The sequence below is a fragment of the Protopterus annectens genome, chromosome 15.part0 (assembly GCF_019279795.1).
Source record: "Protopterus annectens isolate FY-2018-M chromosome 15.part0, PAN1.0, whole genome shotgun sequence".
Lineage (NCBI taxonomy): Eukaryota > Metazoa > Chordata > Ceratodontiformes > Protopteridae > Protopterus > Protopterus annectens.
Genome location: NC_056749.1, coordinates 831,324,414 through 831,348,696, shown reverse-complemented (window position 1 = coordinate 831,348,696; position 24,283 = coordinate 831,324,414).

The following is a 24,283-nucleotide window of genomic DNA, read 5'->3' as shown; positions in this document are numbered from 1 at the left end:
TGAAGTTCACTTATGATAGCAGTCTTTAACTGATTGTTCTATGACATTAGCTGACATGTTCAGTAACCCTGAACGATGAAACGTTATTGTTTTATGACCTTACCTGACAAGTTCCCTTAAGATATGTATCCCAAACTGATTGTTTTATGACATACACTCACATATTCAGCAACCCTGAGTGATCAAACCTTTTGTTTTATGACATCACCTGACAGATTCACTTATGATGTCTGTCCTAAACTGATTGTTTTATGACATAACCTCACATGCTCAGTAACCCTGACTGATCAAACCTTATTTTTTTACATTACCTAACAAGTTCACTTTTAATAGGTGTCCTTAACTGATTGTTTTATGACATACCCAGTAACTCTGACCGATCAAACCTTATTGTTTTATTATATTACTATTATAATATTATGTGACAAGTTGACTTATGATATGTGCCCTAAACTGGCTCTTATATGACATAACCTGATATGTTCAGTAACCCAGTGGTATCAAACCTTATTGTTTTATGACATTACCTGACAAATTCACTTATGATAGGTTTCCTAAACTGGTTGTTTTATGACATATCTGACAAGTTCAGTAACCACGAGTGATCAAACCTTATTGTTTTATTACATTAACTGACAAGTTTTCTAAAATGATTGTTTTATGACATAACCTCACGTGTCCAGTAAACCTGAGTGACTAAACCTTATTGTTTCATGACATTATCTAACAAGTTCACTTATGATAGGTGTCCCAAACTGATTGTTTTATCAGAAAACCTCATATGTTCAGTAATCCTTAGTGATCAAAATTTATTTTATGACATATCATTCACTAGGGATACTTTTTCCATACTGATTGTTTTTTGACATGACCTCACCTGTTCAGTAACCCTAAGTGATCAAACTTTATTGTTTTTGACATTACCTGACAAGTTCACTTATGATAGGTGTCCTTAACTTATTGTTTTATGACATACCCTCACATGTCCAGTAACTATGATTTATCGAACCTTATTGTTTTATGACATTACCTGACAAGTTCACTTATGATAGGTGACCTAAAGTGATTGTTTTATGACATAACCTCATGTTCAGTAACCCTGATTTATCGAACCTTATTGTTTTTTGACATTACCTGACAAGTTAAGTTATCACAGGTGTTCTTAACTGATTGTTTTTTGAGAAAACCTCACATGTTCAGTTACTCTGATTGATCAGACCTTATTGTTTCATGTCATTACCTGACAAGTTCACTTATGATAGGTGTCCTAAACTGATTGCTTTGTGACATAACATGATATGTTGAGTAACCCTGAGTGATTAAACCTTAATGATTTATGACATCACCTGACAAGTTCACTTATGATAGACTTCATAAATTGATTGTTTTATAACATTACCTGACATGTTGAGTAACCATGTGTGATCAAACCTTATTGTTTTATGACATTACCTGACAAGTTCACTTATGATAGGTGTCCAGAACTGATGGTTTTATGACATATCTGATAAGTTCAGTAAGCACGTGTGATCAAACCTTATTGTTTTATTACATTAACTGACAAGTTCTCTTATGATAGATGTCCTAAAATGAATGTTTTATGACATAACCTCACATGTCCAGTAACCCTAAGTGACCAAACCTTATTGTTTCATGACATTACCTAACAAGTTCACTTATGATAGGTGTCCTAAACTGATTGGTTTATCAGAAAACCTCACATGTTCAGTAACCCTTAGTGTTCAAACCTTAATGTTTTATGACATTACAAGTTCACTTAGGATAGTTGTCCTATACTGATTGTTTTATGGCATAGCCACACATAGTCAGTAACCCGGAGTGATCAACCCTTATTCTTTTTTGACATTACCTGACACGTTCACTTATGATAGGTATCCTTAACTGATTGTTTTATGACATACCCTCACATGTCCAGTGACTCTGAGTGATCAAACCTTATATTATAAGGATATTATTATATAACCTGACAAGTTGACTTATGATTTGTGCCATAAACTCATTGTATGACAAAACCTGACATGATCAGTTAACTAAAGTGATCAAGCTTCATTGTGTTAAGTCATTACCTGACAACTTCACTTATAATAGGTGTCCTTAACTGATTGTTTTATGAGACTACTTTACATGTTCAGTAACCCTGACTGATCAAACCTTATTGTTCTATGACATTACCTGACATGTTCACTTATGATAGTTGTCCTAAACTGATTGTTTTATGACATAACCTGATATGTTCAGTTACCCAGAGGGATCAAATCTTATTGTTTTATTACATTACCTGACAAGTTCACTTATGATAGGAGTCCTAAACTGATTGTTTTATGACATAACCTCACGTGTTCAATAACCCTGAGTGATCAAACCTTATTGTTTCATAACATGATCTGACCAGTTCACTTATGATAGCTGTTCTAAATTGATTTTTTTGTGACAACCTCACATGTTCAATAACCCTTAGTGATGAATCCTTATTGTATTATGACATTACCTGACAAGTTCTCTTATGATAGGTGTCCTGAACTGATTGTTTTATGACATAGCATCACATGTCCAGTAACCGTGAATGGTCCAACCTTATTGTTTCATGAAATTACCTGACAAGTTCACTTGTGATAGGTGTCCTAAACTGATTATTTTATGACAAAACCTCTCATGTTCAGTAACCCTGAATGATCAAATCTTATTGTTTTTTGACATTACTTGTGAAGTTCACTTATGATAGCAGTCTTTAACTGATTGTTCTATGACATTAGCTGACATGTTCAGTAAGCCTGAATGATGAAACGTTATTGTTTTATGACCTTATCTGACAAATTCACTTAAGATATGTATCCCAAACTGATTGTTTTATGACATACACTCACATGTCCCGTAACTTTGAGTGATCAGACTTTATTATTTTATTATATTACCTGACAAATTTACTTATGATAGGTGGCCTAAACTCATTCTTTTATAACATAACTTAACATGTTCAGTAACCCTGAGTTATCAAACCTTATTGTTTTATGACATTACCTGACAAGTTCACTTATGATAGGTGTCCTAAACTGGTTGTTTTGTGACATAAATTTACATGTACAGTAATCACGACTAAACAAACATTATTATTTTATTACATTAACTGACATGTTTTCTTATGATTGGTGTCCTAAAATTATTGTTTTGTGACATAACCTCATGTGTCCAGAAAACCTGAGTGACCAAACCTTATTGTTTCATGATATTACCTGACATGTTCACTTATGATAGGGGTCCTAAACTGATTGTTTTATCAGAAAACCTCACATGTTCAGTAACCTTTAGTGATCAAAATGTATTATTCTATGACATGTCATTCACTAGGGATAGTTGTCCTATACTGCTTGTTTTTTGACATAACCACACATGTTCAGCAAACCTGAGTGATCAAACCTTGTTGTTTTTGACATTACCTGACAAGTTCACTTATGATAGGTGTCCTAAATTGATTATTTTATGACATAACCTGGCATGTTCAGTACCCCTTGATTGATCAAGCCTTACTGTTTTATGACATCACCCGACAAGTTCACTTATGGTAGGTGCCATAAACTGATTGTTTTATGACATATCCTGACATGTTGAGTAACCCTGAGTGATCAAACTTTGTTTTATGACATTACCTGACAAATTCACCTATGATAGGTGTCCTATACTGATGGTTTTATGACATATGTGCCATGTTCAGTAACCATAAGTGAAACAACTTATTGTTTTAAGACATTACATGACAGGTTCACTTAGGATAGATGTCATAAACTGATTGTTTTATGATATAACCTCACATGTTCAGTAACCCTGAATGATCAGACCTTATTGTTTTATGACATTACCTGACAGGTTTACTTATAATGGGTGTCCTAAACTAATTGTTTTATGACATGATCAAACCTTATTGTTTTATAACATTACCTGACAAGTTCACTTAGGATAGGTGTCGTGAACTGATCATTTTATGACATAACCTTTCATGTTTGGTAACCCTGAGTGATCAAAGTTTAATGTTTGCTGACATCAGCCGACACGTTCACATATGATTTGTGTCCTAAACTGATTGTTTTATGACACATCCACATGTGTTCTGTAACCTTGAGTGATCAAACTTTGTTTGTTTTATGACATACGTGTCAAATTCAGTAACCATGATCTTATTGTTTTAAGACATTACCTGACAAGCTTTCTTATGATAGGTGACCTACACTGATTGTTTTATGACATATCATCAAATACTCAGTAACCATGAGTGATCAAACCTTATTATTTTATGACATTAACTGACAAATTCACTTAGATAGATTTCGTAAACTGTTTTATGACATTACCTGATATGTATAATAACCCTGAGTGATTAAACATTATTGTTTTATGACATTACCTGACAAGATCACTTATGATGAGTATACTAAACTGATTATGACATAACTTCATATGTTCAGTAACCCTGAGTGACCAACCTTTTTGTTTCATGACACTACTGACAAGTTCACTTAAGATAGGTGTACTAAACTGATTGTTCTATAACATAACCTGGCATGTTCAGTAACCCTGAGTGATCAGACCTTATTGTTTTATGACATCAATTGACAAGTTCACTTATATGTGTCCCAGACTGATTGTTTTATGATATATCCTCACATGTCTATTAACCCAGAGTGATCAAACTTTATTGTTTTATAACATTACCTGACAAGTTCACTTATCATAGGTGTCCTAAACTGATTCTTTTATGACATACATGTAATGTTCGGCAACCATGAGTGATCAAACCTTATTGTTTTATGACATCAGCTGACATGTTCAGTAGTTTTATAACATAACTCACATGTCCAATAAGCCGGAGTGATCAAACCTTATTGTATTATGACATCACCTGACCAGTTCACTTATGTATGTCCTAAACTGATTGTTTTATGACATATTCTCACATGTCCATTAACCCACAGTGATCAAACCTTATTGTTTTATAACATTACCTGACAAGTTCACTTATCATAGCTGTCCTTAACTGATTCTTTTATGATATTACCTGACATGTTCAGTAACCCTGAGAGATCAAACCTTATTGTTTTATGACAATTACCTGACAAGTGGTGGTGCTGTGGTAGCATTGTTGCCTCACTGTTAGACATTGCCTGTTCGATTCTCAGTTAGAGCGTCTTCTGAGTGGCGACATGCGTAAATGGGCATTCCTTCATTGAAGGTTGTGCATTAGGCCTGGGAAGCCAGCACGTAAAACTCTACTGCCAATCATTAGCGGACCGGAGTTCCACTGTGGTGACCCCTAACCAGTAAAAGCCGAAAGACACAAACAAACCTGATAAGTTCACTTATGATGGGCCTCCTAAACTGATTGTTTTATGACATACTTGTCATTTTCAGTAACCATGAGTGATGAAACCTTATTGTTTTATGACATCCCTTGACAAGTTCACTGAGTAATCAAACGTTCCTGTTTTATGACATTACCTGACAAGTTCACTAATGATAGGTGTCCTAAACTGATTGTTTCATGACATAACCTGACATGTTGAGTAATCCTGAGTTTATTGTTTTATGACGTTATTTGACAAGTTCACTTACGATAGGTGTCCTAAACTAATTGTTTTATGACATAACCTGGCATATTCAGTAACCCTGAATGATCAAACCTTATTATTTTATGACATCACCTGACAAGTTCACTTGTGAAAGGTCCTAAACTGATTCTTTTATGGTATCACCTCACATGTTCAGAAACCCTGATTGATCAAAAGTTATTGTTTTATGACATTACCTGGCAAGTTCACTTAGGATAGGTGTCATACACTGATTGTTTTATGACATAACCATTTTCTTTCACTTACCTGACTTGTTGACTGTTTTCCTGACGTACCTGACTTGTGGTTTAATAAACCCTTTTATAAAACTTATTAGTTTACCCTGTAAGTGTTATTAGTATAGGTGTACTTAACTACTAGTTTAGTTGTATATAACTGTGTGTTAGTATTAATGACATAACATGTTAACATGTTCAGTAACCCTGACTGATCAAACCTTTTTTTTTTAACAATTGTTTTATGACTATATTTTTAACTATCCCCTAAATGTCCCTTTAATAAATGTCCATCACATGTTAGTAGTTTACCCAGATCAAACCATAGTGTTTATAACCTTTGTAACCAAGTCTTCTTGATTTGTTCATGAAACTTGTTGTTGTTTACTGAGCATGTACTGTCTGTAAACGAATTGATTTAACTTTTTTTTATTATTTTAATTGATATTACAGCTATATTATGATATGATACCTAAACTGATTGTCTTATGGCATTACATGACATGTAACATAACCTCTAATAGAACAGCAAGCTGAATTATTTGAATTATGATACTTCATGACATGAATTTAACTGTGTGATGTTCAATAAACTGATCACCAAATTGATTGTTTATGACACTTTACAAGATGATGACAGGTTTCTAAACTACAAGTTTATGTCATAATTTCACATTCATGTTCACTCAAACCCTGAGGACCTTAACCTTATAAAGTTTTGACATTACCTGATACCTGATATGATCATTATGAATAAATTGATTGTTTTTTGACATGACCTCACATGTTCTGTTACCATGATTAATCAAACCATCTTGTTTTATGACATTACCTGGTATGTTCAATAGCCATAGTAGAGCAAAAAACCTTTGTTTCAAACACATTGTGATTTGTGATGACCAGTGATTGTATATTGTTTTATACATTATGGCATAATCTCACATGTTCTTCATGATCAAGTGATATTATTTATTATTACACCTTTATTATTACTGATGAGTGTCCTAAGGGTGAGTGTTTATGACATCACCTTTATGACATCACTTCATGACATCCATCTTGACTTATCAAACTTTACTGTTCTATTACATTACTTGACAAGTTCACTTATGGTAGTTGTCCTAAACTTTTTGATTATGACATATCCTCATATGTTTTGTAACCCTGAGTGATCAAACTTATTGTTTAATGAAATCACTTGAAATTGTTTATGTTGATTTTTTATGTGATTTTGTTCCCTGTTCCTGATCCATAATTATTATTTTTTATGACATACCTGACTAGTTCACTTATGACAGGTTTAATAAACTGATTGCTTTATGATGTAACCTGACATGTTCAGTAACCCTGAGTGATCATACCTTATTGTTTTATGACATTACCTGGCAAGTTGTTGATTTATGGGTGTCTAAAACTGATGATTTTTTTTGATAACCTGACATGTTCAGTAACCCTGAGTGATCAAACCTTATTATTTAATGACATTACCTGACAAGTTCATTAGGACAGGTGGCCAAAACTGATTATTTTTTTGAAATAACTTCACATGTTCTGTTACCGTTTGATCAAACTTTATTGTTTTATGACATTAACTGACAAGGTCACTTATGATAGGTTTTTCAAAATTGATTGTGTGTGTTACATTATCTATATATATTCATAAACCCTGAGATCAAACCTTATATTTTTTTTGACATTACCAGACAAGATCACATGACATAACCTTACATGTTCATTAACCCTGAGTAAGCAAACCTTATTCTTTTATGACATCACCTGACACATTCACTTATGATATGTGTCCTAATCTGAATGTTTTAGGACATAACTTCACAGGTTCAGTAACCTTGAGTGATTAGACCTTATTGTTTCTTGACTTTATCTGACAAGAATCACTTATGCTAGGTTTTTTAAACTGACTGTTTTATAACAAAACCCGACATGTTCAATAACCTTGAGAGATCATACTTTATTGTTTTCTGACATTACCTGACAAGTTGATTTATGATCGGTGTCCTTTTTATGACATAACCTCACATGTTCAGTAACCCTGAGTGATCAAACCTTATGTTTTATGTCATTACCTGACAAGTTCACTTATGATAGGTGGCCAAAACTGATTCTTTTTTGAAATAACCTCACATGTTCTGTTACCCTGTTTGATCAAACCATATTGTTTTATGGCATTAACTGACAAGGTCACATCTGATAGGTTTCATAAACTGAGTGCTATATGACATAGTGGGAGATTGGGAATATGGTTAAGGTGTTTGCCTTACAGACATAAGGTGCAGGGTTTGAGTCTCACATGGGGTAATTCGCTAGGCTTAAAATGGCCCATAAGGGCAGGTAGCCTAGTACTAATCTATGAACCTATTACCTGATATTTTCAGTAACCCTGAGCAATCAAACTTTTTTTGTTTCATGACTGTACTTGACAAGTTCACTAAACTGAGTTTTTTATGACATAACCTCACATTTCCAGTAAGCCGGTGTAATCAAACCTTATTGTTCTATAACGTTACTGACAAGTTCACTTATAATGTGTCCTAAACTGATTGTTTTATGACATATCCTCACATATTGACTAACTGTGAGCAATCAAGCCTTATTGTTTCATGACATTACCTGACAACTTCACTTTGGATAGGTGTCCTAAACGTAAAGTTTTATGACATAACCTCACATGTTCATTAACCTTGAGTGATCAAACCATATTGTTTTATGACATCACCTGACATGTTCACTTATGATAGATGTCCTAAACTGAGTGTTTTATGACATAACCTCACAGGTTCAGAAACCCTGGGTGATCAAACCTTATTCTTTTATGACATTACCTGACAAGTTCACATATGGTAGTTGTCATACACTGATTGTTCTATTTAATAACCTTACATGTTCTGTAACCCTGAGAGATCAAACATAACCTGACATGTTCAGTAAGCCTAAGTTTTCAAACCTTATTGTTTTATGACAGTACCTGACAAGTTCACTTATGATATGTTTCCTAAACAGATTTCTTTATGACATTATCTGATATAGTCAGAAACCTTAAGTGATCAAACCTTATTGTTTTATGACATTACCTGACAAGTTCACTTCTGTGTGTCCTAAACGGATTGTTTTATGACATAACCTCACATGTTCAGTAACCATGAAAGATAAAACCTTATTGTTTCTTGACATTACCTGAAAAGTTCACTAAGGATAGCTGTCCTAAACTCATTGTTTTATGACAAAATGTCAAATGTTCAGTAACATTGAGTGAGCAAACCTTATTGTTTTATGACTTCACCGGACAAGTTCACTTATGATGTCTGTCCTAAACTGATTGTTTTATGACATAACCTCATATATTCAGTAACCCTGAGTGATGAAACCTTATTGTTTTATGACATTACCTGACAAGTTCACTTATGATAGGTTTCCTAAACTGATTGTTTTATGACATAACCTGACATGATCAGTAACCTGAGTGATCAAACCTTATTATCTTATGACATTACCTGACAAGTTCACTTAGGATAGGTGGCCAAAACTCATTATTTTGAAATAACCTCACATATTCTGTTACCCTGTTTGATCAAACCTTATTGTTTTATTACATTAACTGACAAGGTCACTTATGATAGGTTTCGTAAACTGATTGTTTTATGACATTACCTGATATGTTAAATAATCCTTAGTGATCAAACCTTATTCTTTTATGACATTTACAGACAAGATCACTTATGATGAGCATCCTAAACTGATTGTTTTATGATATAACCTCACATGTTCAGTAACCCTGAGTGAGCAAATCTTATTGTTTTATGAAATTACCTGACAAGTTAATTTATGATAGGTGTACTATATTTAATGTTTTATGACATAACCTCCCATGTTCAGTATCCCTCAGTGATCAAACCTTATTTTTTAATGACATTACCTGAGAAGTTCACTTAGAATAGATGTCCTAAACTGATTGTTTTATGACATAAACTTACATGTTCAGTAACCCTGAGTGATCAAACCTTACTATTTTATGACATCACCTAAAAGTTAAACCAAAAAAAGAAGCCAGCACAAATCCTGTTTGAAAATAAGTGTATTAGAAAATACACATAATATGTACCATAATGACAGACTGTATATGCATATGCAATAAAAACAAACTGCACAAACTGGTTTCGGCTAAACAGCCTTCCTCAGTGTGACAAAAATAATAAAGACCTAACAAGTTCACATAAGATGCGTGTCCTAAACTGATTTTTTTATGACATAACCACCCATGTTCAGTAACCCTGAGTGATCAAACCTTACTGTTTTATGACATTACCTGACAAGTTCACTTATGATAGGTGCCCTAAACTGATTGTTTTTTTTTATAACCTTACATGTTCTATAACCCTGAGTGATCAAACCTTATTGCTTCATGACATTACTTGACAAGGTCACTTAGGATAGGTGTCCCAATCTCATTGTTTTATGACATAACATCACATGTTTAATAACACTGAGTGAGCAAACCTTATTGTTTTATGACATCACCTGATAAGTTCACTTATGATAGCTGTCCTAAACTGATTGTTTTATCACATGACCTCACATATTCAGTAACGCAGATTGACAAACCTTGTTTTATGACATTACACAACACAAAACCTTATGAGTGTCCTAAACTAATTGTTTTATCACATAACCTTACATGTTGAGTAACCCTGAGTGATCAAACCTTGTTTAATGACATCACCTGGCATGTTCACTTAAGATAGGTGTCCTAAACTGATTGTTTTATGACATAACCTCAAATGTTAAGTACCTCTGTGTGATCCACCCTTATTGTTTTATGACATTATTTGACATGTTCACTTAGGATAGGTGGACAAAACTCATTATTTTTTTAAATAACCTCACATATTCTGTTACCCTGTTTGATCAAACCTTATTGTTTTATGACATTAACTGACAAGTTCACTTATGATAGGTTTCATAAGCTGATTGTTTTATGACATTACCTGATATGTTCAATAACCCTCAGTGATCAAACCTTATACTTTTATGACATTTACAGACAAGATCACTTATGATGAGCATCCTAAACTGATTGTTTTATGATATAACCTCACATGTTCAGTAACCCTGAGTGAGCAAATCTTATTTTTTATGACATTACCTGAGAAGTTCACATCTGCGGTGGTGGTGCTGCGGTAGCATTGTCGCCTCATAGCAAGACGTTGTCCCGTTCGATTCTCAGCTAGAGCGTCTTCTGTGTGGAGGCATACGTGAATGGGGTGTGCCTTCATTGAAGGTTGTGCATCAGGGCTGGTAACCCGGTACGTAAAAATCCACTACCAATCATTAGCGGACAGGAGTTCCGCTGTGGCGACCCCTAACCGGGAAAAGCCGAAAGACACAAACAAACCTGAGAAGTTCAAGTAGGTTTCCTAAACTGATTGCTTTATGACATAACCTCACATGTTCAATAACCCTGAGTGATCAAACCTTATTGTTTTATGACATTACCTGACAAGTTCACTTATGATAAGTGCCCTAAACTGATTGTTTTTTTTTTTGTTTTTTTTTTATAACCTTACATATTCTGTAACCCTGAGTGATCAAACCTTATTGCTTCATGACATTACTTAAAGTCACTTAGGATAGGTGTCCCAATCTCATTGTTTTATGACATAACATCACATGTTCAGTAACACTGAGTGAACTAACTTTATTGTTTTATGACATCACCTGACAAGATCAATTATGATAGCTGACCTAAACTGATTGTTTTATGAAATAACCTCACATGTTCGGTAACCCTGAGTGATCAAACCTTATTGTTTCATGACTTTACCTGACAAGTTCACTTAGGGTAAGTGTCCTAAACTGATTGTTTTATGACATGACCTCACATATTCAGTAACGCAGAGTGACAAACCTTGTTTTATGACATTACCCGACACAAAACCTTATGATGAGTGTCCTGAACTAATTGTTTTATCACATAACCTTACATGTTGAGTAACCCTGAGTGATCAAACCTTGTTTTATGACATCACCTGGCATGTTCACTTAAGATAGGTGTCCTAAATGGATTGTTTTATGACATAACCTCAAATGTTCAGTACCCATGAGTGATCCACCCTTATTGTTTTATGACATTGCTTGACATGTTCACTTAGGATAGGTGTTCTAAACTCACTGTTTTATCACATAACATCACTTGTTCAGTAACACTGAGTGGGTCCTGATAGAGAGATGAAAAGTCAGCAAGCAAAGGATAGTAGTAGTGCTGAAATTGAATTCATCCTCAAGTCTTGCTGAGTACCTTTGTAAGGTGGACCCTGTTTTTTACAAAATCTCACCAAGACGACACTGATATATAGACTGCAGTTATATAGCATATGTCATGGACAGAAGTAAATCAAAAATAAAAAAAATAGCTGGGTGCACAAGACCCATGATAAAAAAATGCCCAATCCTGGTAGGCGCACTGGTGCCAGGACTAGAAAAAAATGACAGTGTAGAATCCTCATAATATAGAAACATTCCTACAATGGGGCCAGGCCAGGCTTAGGGGGAGATTGGCCCCCCTGATGTAGAAGGAAGTAGCAGTCCACAAAAACAACAAAAATTGATTGGCCAAAGAAGAGCCATAAAGATGATAGAATGGACTATTGAGGATAAGAAAGAAATCATGTATTGTTACCATTATGTAGAAAGCCCAGAATTTCCAGACACAAGATATACAAAATGATTAAGAGGGAAATTAGAGGAAAGAAAAATACTTCCGCAGGAGAAATTGTCACAAGCTTCAAATAAAAAATTTGCTTTCATTAATACAACAGATTTTTTAAAAACAGTGTATAGATCAAGAAACTTAGAGCTCTTTGGAAAAAGAAACCTCTGAGGAAGTGAGAAAATATAAGAAACAAAACCTAGAGATATTTGAAAAATATAAAAAAGAAATATGGACATGGGAAAGAAAGAGACGTTTGATATGGTGCAATATTTATGCAAAGGAGAAAACCAAGTTAACTAATATAGAGAAGGCAGTCTCAAACATATTCAAAGAAAAATACAGGCAAAGGCATCCTGATATGAAAAATTTCTCAATAAAAAGATTAATAGCACAAAGATTTAATGTAGAAAAGACAATTAGTAAAGCAGAAGTTAAAGAACTAGAAGTTGAAGTTATGGAGTGCCTGCAAAGTGAAGGAATTAATGTTGAAGGTCTAAAACAGATTACATCACAGAATGATGGAGTGAGTCCTCAGAATAAGGAAAAGCAAGAAGACCAGAAACATGTGAAGAAGAAATATGGACAGGGGACAGGAAAGGCGATTTAATATGGTGTAATACTTATGCAAAGGAGAAAGCAAAACTAACCAATACAAAAAGAGCAGCACCAAAGATATTTGAAAAGAAATACAGGCAAAGGAATCCGGACATGGAAAACTTTACAATACAAAAATAAGAATACTAAGAGGAAAAGTAGAAAAAGAGATTAGTAATGGAGAAGTCAAAGAAATAGAAATTGGGGTAATGCAACAGCTGCAAAGAGAAGGATTTAGTGTAGAAAATCAAATGCAGAAAGCACCACAACAGGATAGAGCAGTGAATATCCAAATTAAGGGGAAACCAGTGGAACAGGAAGTAACTGGTCAGGTGCCATATCAAGATATTTTGAAGCCTTCCACAGGAAACCGATATAAGCATTCATTTGAAGCTAGACAGCAAGGAAAGGAACAGGAAACTGTGGAAACTCTGATGCAGTCAATGTTGAGGAGTGATAGGCCAGTGAGTTTCCATATGACAGAACAACAGATGACATAGGATGAAATTGAAGACAATGGGCCACAGGAAGATGCTATAGAACTTTCTATAGAATGCCCGCAGGAAATGGAAAACAAGGGATGTACCCTCAGTATGGAAGAAAAGGAGTTAAGAGAACAGTTGCTTGATTTAATAGACAAAGACAGATGTATCAAGATCAATGAGGGAAATAGACTGCAGAACGTTAATAAAACCCCCAAAGTCAGAAGCTTGATACAACAAATGAACACAGTAATTAGGACTGCGATATAACAGAAGTAAACAGAATATATTACTGTGCTGCTAAATTAATAACTGATAAAGTTCTACCACAGGAACATAGGGTAGCAAGGGAAAAGAGGGGGTGAAAGTGAATACCATCATGGAAATATTGAACAGAGAAAACTATAAAGCAGCTAAGACAAGAAGTATCATTGTTAGAAGATTATAGAAGAGGGAACAGATCAATGAAAATATTAAGAAGGATAGATGTGATAAAAGCAATGCACAGTATTAGAACAGACCAGGATCTATTATGCACTACTGGAGATAAGAAACTAAAAATTTCAAAACAGGCGGGAAGACGATACAAAGATAAATATAAGGGAAAAACACAAAATAAGCAATTTATTGATGACCCAAGAAAGTTTTATAGAGAATTGGGAAATAAGGTAAAAGGAACTGAAAGACTGCCAAAAAAGAGGAAGTAGATACATTTTGGAGAAGAATCTATGAAGATCCTGTGGAACATAATAACGATGCTAAATGGACAGAAGAAGTAAAAGAAAGAATAAGAAGTTTAAAGGTACAGGATATGAAATGTGATGAAATAACAACCAGAGAGAGATTGAAATAAAGTTAAGAAAAGCCTCTAACTGGAAAACCCCAGGCCCAGATGCAGTATCTAACTTTTGGCTTAAAGTATTAACTTCTTTGCATGAAGATCTAGCCATGAGTAAGAACTACTCATATGCATACCCAGAACTGATACCGCACTGGTTAACAACAGGAAAAACAAAGCTCTTACTTAAGAGTGAACCTGCAAGCTACCCTAAAAATTATAGACCAATAACTTGTCTTCCGACAATGTATAAACTATACACAGAAATTGACGCAGACAGAGTTTAGTCATTTAGAAGAAAACTCAATTATGGCAGTAGAACAAAAGGGGAATAAAAGAAAGTCATATGGAACAAAGGATCATTTGTTGTTAAACAAAGTTATAGTGGAGAACTGTAAGAAGGGGAAGAATCTAAGTGTGGCATGGATTGACTACAAAAAAGCATTTGATAGTATCCCACATTCATGGATAGAAGAGTGCTTAAAAATATATAAGATACACCCTGCACTGATTGACTACATTACAGTAACTATGAAACAGTGGCAGACCACTTTGTAATTAAGCCATGATAAAGGACAGATTATTATCCCAGGGATAAAAATCCAAAGGGAGATATTCCAGGGTGACTCTCTGCCTTGCCATTAATCCATTAAGCTGTTTACTTAACAGCTTAGGTCATGGCTAATATTTGGCTTCTAGAAAACAACAAAGTCTAATGACTTTTCATATTCTCTCTGTCAATGATTTAAAACTATATAGCTCAACAGATGAGGAACTGAAAGAACAGCTGCAGGTTGTCAAAAATGTTTCAGATGATATTGGAATGTCATTTGGTCTTGATAAATGTGCAAAAGCAACCTTTAAAAAAGGAAAACTGCAGCACCAGGAAAACATCAGTTTGGGACAAGAATGAGATATAAAAGAACTTGAGCAAGAGGGAGTGTATAAATACTTGGGAACTGATGAAGGATCAGCAATAAAACATGAACAAATGTGAATAAAACTCAGTAAGGAGTACTTTAGAAGACTTAAATTAATTCTAAAAACAGCATTGACCTCTAGGAACAAGATCCAAGCCATAAATCTGTTCACTCTTCCTGTCCCAACTTATAGTTTTGAAGTGATTGACTGGCCCCAAAAAGTGTTGGCTAGATTAGATATTAAAACAAGAAGCATGCTTCATGATCACCAAATGATTTATAAAAATCAGTGTATACCAAGATTATATATTCCCCATTCCAAAGGTGGATGGGCCTCCTTGAAACTGATTACATGTATAGATCTGCAATCATGGGACTCCACGCATATCTACTGACCTCACAAGATCCAAATGCAGTGAAAGTTTTGAAACACGAGGAGAATAAATCTAAGATTACATCTATGCTTAATTTAGCAGAAGCATATTGACGTCAAGCAGGAATGGAAATCAAACCAGAAGTAGATAAAAAACAGGCAGCAACTGAATGTGCTAAAAAACAAAAGAAAGAATATAAGGTGAAGGACCAGATGAGAAGGCAAGAAATGTGGAAAAAACATACATATAGTTGCAAGTATAGAAAACATCTGGAAGAGCCTCATGTCGCTCAAGATAGCTGTCCTAAACCAATTGTTTTATGACTTAACCTCACATGTACAGTAACCCTGAATGATCAAACCATATTGTTTTATGACATCACCTGATAAGTTCACATATGATGTGTGCCCTTAATTGATTGTTTTATAACACAACCTAACATGTTCAGTAACCCTGAGTGATCAAACCTTATTGTTTTCTGATATCACCTGACAAGTTCACTTATGATAGATGTCCTAAACTGATTGTTTTATGACATAAAGTCACATTTTGAGTAACCCAGTATCTGTCTGCTTGGGATGACATGATTGACAGACCTTGATGCTTTGCCAGACATGGCCTGCGTCTGTCACTCCTAGGATTCCAGATACTGGCTAAGGCTCTTGCCACACCTATAGTATCTTTTTAAGGTGGTGTTCCAAAGACCAAATTACCACCATAACAGCTATAAATAAATGCAGTCTGAGGGTCATGCTGCTCAATGCTAGAAGTGCAAATCTCAAAATGCACTCACTCAAAGCACTCCTCAAAATGGAGAACACTGACATTTGTGCTGTAATGGATACCTGGTTTAAAGCAGTAGAAAGCACCCCTGTGCTACCAGGCTATAACTCATTCCACACCTTTTGGCCCAGAAAATGGATCGAAGCTCCAAAGGTGGTGGCATCTCTATATTCATAAAGGATATGCACACCTCCAGACTAGTAACCCAGCATAATGCATCAGAGATACTTCAGGTACAACTAACAGTGGGTAAGACGGCAATTCTGGTCATAGCCTGCTATAGGTCCCCAACCATGTCCCAAGATTCTCATTCCATGTTCCTAAGCACCCTGGAAACTATTAAGGTCCAACCCAACACTCTCTCACTGGTGACTTCTTCTACCCTCCATCAACTGGGAAAACTACTCATGCACCAATACACTTGCCCAATGCTTCCTGGAACTAATACATGGGATTAGCCAAACCCAACATAACCAAGACACTCTCCCCCCAAAAAAAGGAAGCCAATCTGCTGGTGCCCCGCCATTAACAAACTCTACAACAGACAGAAGAAAGTGTTGCAGAAAAAGGTGAAGTTCCAAGACTGGAAAAACTCCCTTATTAGCCTCAATAAAAAGTTGAGATCTCTCATCAAAACCTCTAAAGCTAGCTATGAAGGCAGAATTGACACTAAAAACAACCACAAAGCCTTCTACAGTTATATCCAGAATCTCCATGGCAATACCCAGATTTGCTTCGAGTTACTGCAGAATGGTACCTCCTATACTGAGACAACATACTGGCCAACAGATTCAGTGACAACTTTACCCCTCTCTCCCCTTCTAAAGGACAAATCACAATACCGGAAGAATGCCAGGTACCCAGCATTACTGCAACATAGGTAAAAGCTGCATTGTCCAAGGTCAAGAATACAGCTTCCATGGGACCCAACAATATCCCTGGCTGTGGTCTACATGAAATAGAAAGTGAACTGGCACCATACCTGTGTGCCCTGTTCATTAACAGCCTCACCTCAGGCTTTGTCCCTACAGAATGGTGCACTGCTACAGTCAACCCTCTCCATAAAGGGGGAGTGACTACAGACCCTCGGAATTATCACACCATTAGCCTGATGAGTCTGATATGTATGGCTATGGAGCACATCATCATGGACCTAATTAACAAGGATATAGGGAATCTCCAAACTCTGGATCCCACGCAATTTGGTTTTGTGAAGGGTAGATCATGCCTGCTCAACCTGGTTGACTTCTTTGAATCAGTCACTAGAGCTGTGGATGAGGGGAAAGCAATTCATACAGCCTACCTCGATCTGGCCAAGGCCTTTGATACCATTCCCCACTCAGGAATTATTGATAAACTCATCAAACTAGGCATCAACCCCTATATCACTAAGTGGGTTGCAAATTGGCTCACAGATAGAACCCACAGTGTGAAAGTAGCAGACTCCAAGTCAGACTGCTGACCAATCAAAAGTGGAGTCCCACAGGGATTGGTCCTGGGTCCTCTCCTGTTTGGCATCTAATTCTCAGAAGTCCAGGCCAATACAGACAGACTCTGGCTGACCAAGTTCACAGATGATTGCAAGCTGGGAGCCATTATTAACTCCCCAAGTGATGTAGACATCCTACAGTAAGGCCTCACTGAGACCAATGACTGGTGTCAAAACCATGGCCTTAAGCTTAATGCCAAAAAATGCATTGTCATTCCCTTTGGAAAAAAACTTAGTTCCCACTAATTACCACATTGATGGTAGCCCACTGAACACTGAAGATGTTATAAGAGATCTGGGGGCACAGGTTGACAGCAGCCTCTCCTTTGACCTCCACATTGCCACTGTGATCAGAAAGTCCTTCTATGTGGCACATCTCACTACCAAGGGTTTTCCATCCAGGAAGAAAGAGGGCATCATTTTTCTCTACTCATCCCTCATTAGACCAATCATTGAGTATAATGCCCCATTTGCCATGTACCTCACTAAACACCTGCAACAGCTGGAAAGGCCACAAAAGTACCTCAGGAAGAGGATCCTAGGCCTTAAACACATGCCCTCATGGACAGACTCAAAAAATGCCAGCTTTTTTCGGTTTAATATCATTTACTAAGAGGCGATCTCTGCTTGACTTACAAACCCATGTCTAACCCAGCCCTGTTAGAAATGTTATACCTAAAGAAATCCCAATCCCTCCAAGCCACATGCTCCAGGGAACTCAACCTCATTACAAAAATCAACAGAACATGCTAGATGTACAGGTTCATAACCCAGAAACTCCCCATGCTCTGTAATAGACTTCCCATACATATCAAGCAGAGCACCTCACTGCCCCTTTTCAAGAGAATCTTGATGAGTGGATGGGAAATTAAAAGTTCAACCCGGGGATCACTCCATTGTGTCTATTTGATAGAGGCAATGAGAACTACTTGCGGCATGATGCCAGGGCACTTCTGTTGGCTAGGGTTGCAAAGGCTCCAGGGCCGTTGGCCTAGTACACAGCTATGAACCTATGAACCCTGAGTGAGCAAGCCTTATTATTTCATGACATTAACTGACAAGTTCACTTTAGATAGGTGTACTAAACTTATTGTTTTATGAAATAACCTCACATGCTCAGTGATCCTGAGAGAGCAAACCTTATTTTTTTTAATGACATTAGCTGACGAGTTTACTTATGAAATGTGTCCTAATCTGAATGTTTTATGACATAACTTCACATGTTCAGTAATCCTGAGTGATCAAACTTTTTATGAAATTACCTGAAAAGTTCCCTGCGGTGGTGCAGCAGTAGCATTGTTGCCTCACAGCAAGAGGTTCTCCCGTTCGATTCATGGCTGGAGTGCAGGGAATGCCTTCTGTGTGGAGTCTGCATGTCCTCCCTGCGGTTGGATGGGCGTTCAAAAGACATGCGTAAATGGGCGTGCCTTCGTTAAAGGTTGGATGTCGAGCTGGCACCTCGGCGTTCATTAAAATCTATTGCCAATCATTAGCAGACCGGAGTACCGCTGTGGCAAGCCATAACCAGGAAAAGCCGAAAGACAACAACCAGAGAAGTTCACTTAGGAAAGGTTTCCTAATCTGATTGTTTTTTAAAATAATCTAACATACAGTAATACAGAGTGATCAAACCTTATTATTTTATGATATTATCTGAGAAGATTGCTTAGGATAGGTGTCCTAAACTGACTGTTTTATGATGTAAACTCACATGTTCAGTAACCCTGAAGGATCAAACCTTATTGCTTTATGACATCACCTGACATGTTCACTTATGAGGGGTGTCCTAAACTGATTGTTTTATGGCATTACCTGATATGTTCAGTAATCCTGAGTGATAAAACCTTATTTTTTTATGACATTACCTGACTAGTTTACTTAGGATAGGTGGGCTAAATGGATTGTTTTATGACATAACCTGACACGTTGAGTAACCCTGAGTGATAAAACTTTATTGTTTTATGACATTATCTGACAAGTTCACTTATGATAGGTGTCCTAAACTGATCGTTTTATGACATAACCTAGCAAGTTCAGTAACCCTCACTGATCAAACCTTATTGTTTTATGTCATCACCTGACAAGCTTATTTAGTAATCAAACCTTATTGTTTTATGACATTACCCAATAAGTTCACTTATGATATGTGTCCTAAACTGATTGGTTTATGACATAACCTGGCATGCTCTTTAACCCGAGTGATCAAACATTATTTTATGTCATCACCTGACAAGTTCTCTGAGTAATCAAACCTTATAGTTTTATGACATTACCTGACCAGTTCACTTATGATAGGTGTCAAAAACTGATTATTTTATGATATTACCTGACATGTTCAGTAACCATGAGTGATCAAACCTTATTTTTTTATGACATTACCTGACTAGTTTACTTAGGATAGGTGGGCTAAACGGATTGTTTTATGACATAACCTGACATGTTGAGTAACCCTGAGTGATAAAACTTTATTGTTTATTACATTATCTGACCAGTTTACTTATGATAGGTATCCTTAACTGATTGTTTTATGACATAACCTAACATGTTCTGTAACCCTGAGTGAACAAACCTTATTGTTTTATGACATTACCTGAAAAGTTCACTTAAGACAGGTGTCCTAAACTGATTGTTTTATGATATTAGCTGAGATGTTCAGTAACCCTGAGTGATCAAACCTTAATGTTTTATGACATTACCTGACAAGTTCACTTATGATACGTGTCCTAAACTGCTTGTTTTATGACATAACCTGGCATGTTCTGTAACCTTCAATGATCAAACCTTATTGTTTTATGATATTACCTGACAAGTTCATTTATGATAGATGACCTGGGATGATTCTTTTATGACATAACCTCAAATGTTCAGTAACCCTGAGTGATCAAACCTTATTGTTTTATGACATTACCTAAGAAATTCACTTATGAAAGGTGTCCTAAACTGATTGTATTATGACATAACCTCACATGTACAGTAACCCTGAGTGATCAAACTTTATTGTTTCATGACATAACCTGACAAGTTCACTTATGACGGGTGTCCTAAACAGATTGTTTTATAACATAACCTGACATGTTGAGTAACCAAACTTTATTGTTTTATGACATTACCTGACACGTTAACTTATGTTTGGTGTCCTAAACTGATTCTTTTATGGTATTACCTGACACATTCAGTAACCCTGAGTGATCAAACCTTATTGTTTTATGACATTACCTGACAAGCTCACTTTGTATAGGTGTCATAAACTGATTCTTTTGTGACATAACCTAACATAATTAGTAACCTGGAATAATCAAACATTATTGTTTTATGATGTCACCTGACAAGTTCACTAATTATGTATGTCCTAAACTTATGACATAACCTCACATTTATGACATTACCTGACCATTTTACTTATGAGAGGTATCCTTAACTGATTGTTTAATGACATAATCTCACATGTTCTGTAGCCGTGAGTGATCAAACCTTATTGTTTTATGACATTACTTGACAAGTTTACTTAGGATAGGTGTCCGAAACTGATTGTTTTATGGCATAACCTTACAAGTACAGTAACCCTTGAGTGATCAAACCTTATTCTTTTATGACATCACCTGACAAGTTCACTGAGTAATCAAACCTTATTGATTTATGACATCACCTGACAACTTCACTTATGATTAGTGTCATAAACTGATTGTTTTATGACATAACCTCACATGTCCAATAAGCCGGAGTGATCAAAATCTATTGTTATATCACATTACCTGACAAGTTCCCATATGGTAGATGTTCTAAACTGACTCTTTTATGATATTACCTGACATGTTCAGTAACCCTGAGTGATCAAACATTAATGTTTTATGACATTATCTGATAAGTCCACTTATGATAGGTGTCCTAAACCGATTGTTTTATGACATAAGTGTCATGTTCAGTAACCATGAGTGATCAAAACATTACTGTTTTAAGTCATTACCTGACAAGTTCACTTATGATAGGTGTCCTAAACTGATTGTTTTATGACATATCCTGACATGTTGAGTAACCCTCGGTGATCAAACTTTGTTTTATGACCTTATCTGACAAGTTCTCAGATAATAGATGTCCTGCACTGATTGTTTTATGACAAAACCTGACATGTTGAGTAACCCTGAGGTATCAAACTTTATTGTTTTATGACATAATCTGAAAAGTCCATGTATGATAGGTGTCCTAAACTGATTGTTTTAGGACATATGTGACATGTTCATTAACAATGAGTGATCAATCCTTTTTGTTTTATGACATTACCCGACAAGCTCACTTATGATAGGGGGCCTTAACCGATTATTTTATGGCATAACCTGGCATGTTCAGTAACCCTTAATAATCAAACCTTTTGTTTTATGACATCGCCTGAGAAGGTGACTTATTATGTATTTCCTAAACTGATTGTTTTATGACATAAATTTACATGTACAGTAACCCTGAGTGATCAATCCATATTGTTTTATGATATCTCCTGACAAGTTCACTTATGATAGGTGTCCTTAACTGATTGTTTTATGAACATTGCATGTTTGGTAACCCTGAGTGATCAAACTTTATTTTTTCATGACATTACCTGACAAGTTCACTTAGGATAGCTGTCCTAAACTCATTCTTTTATGACATAACGTCACATGTTTAGTAACACTGAGTAAGAAAACCTTGATGTTTTATTGCATCACCTGACAAGCTCAGTTATGGTCTGTGTCCTAAACTTGATATTTTTTTTTGACATAATCTCGCAAGTTCAGTAACCCTGAGTGTTCAGTCCTTATTGTTTTATGACATTACCTGAAAGTTCACTTATGATACGTGTCCTTAACTGATTTTTTTTATGACATAATCTCACATGTTCAGTAATCCAGAGTGATCAAACCTTATTTTTTCATGACATTACCTGACAGCATCACTTAAGTGTCCTAAACTTATTATTTTATGAGAAAATCTCACATGTTCATTTATCCTGAGAGAGCAATCCTTATTTTTTTATGACATTACCTGACAAGATCCCTTATGATAGGTGTCCTAAACGGATTGTTTTATGACATTCATGTCATGTTCAGTAACCATGAGTGATCAAACCTTATTGTTTTAAGTCATTACCTGACAAGTTTACTTATGATAGGTGTCCTAAACTGATTGTTTTTTGATATAACCTGGCATGTTCAGTAGCCCTGAGTGATCAAACATTATTGTTTTATGTCATCACCTAAAAAGTTCACTGAGTAATCAAACCTTATTCTTTTATGACATTACCTGACAAGTTCCTAAACCAATTGTTTTATGATATATCCTGACATGGTGAGTAACCCTGAGTGATCAAACTTTGTTTTCTGACCTTATCTGACAGGTTTTCTTATGATAGGAGTCCTGAACTGATTGTTTTATGACATACGTGTCATGTTCATTAACCCTAAGTGATCAAACCTTATTGTTTTATGGGGTCTATATTGAAACATCGAATGCTTAAAACAGTAAACGATGTTTCATCGACCCTTTTTCAGCGAAAGCTGAAAATGTTGACACCACAGAACAACGATTTCTTTCCTAGGGAAAGAAATTACTGTTCCAACCAAAAAAAAAAAAACAGTAAAAACACATACACACATACCTTAACCCTAATTGTACCACCCAAAAAACAGTAAACAACTGAATACACATATGCATGTAACCCAACCATACATCTAGCTGAAAAAAAAAGTAAACATTTTAAAACATATGCACTTACTTTAACCCGCACCCTAACCTTAAGGTCAGTAACTCATGCACATTTACGTAAATAGTAACAAACACACACACACTTACCTTAACCCTAATTCTACTCCCCAAAACAAAGGTAAGCAGCTGAAACACATACACACATAACTCAACCATACATCTAATGCAAAAAAAAAAAACAGTAAACACTTTCATACATATGCACTTACCTTAACTCGCACCCTAACCCTAAGGTCAGTAACTGTTGCACTGGAGATATACTGGACAAGGGACCACACTACAGTGCAGAACACAGCAAAGCAATGAAGCAGTCAAGTGACTTCTTTCCCAGAGAAAGAATTCGCTGAACAGCTGGTTTGCCTGTTCGCACTTTATGTGTTGACGAAAACACATTAGACAAAATGCATTTTCATTGTTCTAATAGGAACCCATTTTATGATATCACATGACAAGTTCACTTATGATAGTTGTCCTAAACTGATTGTTCTATGA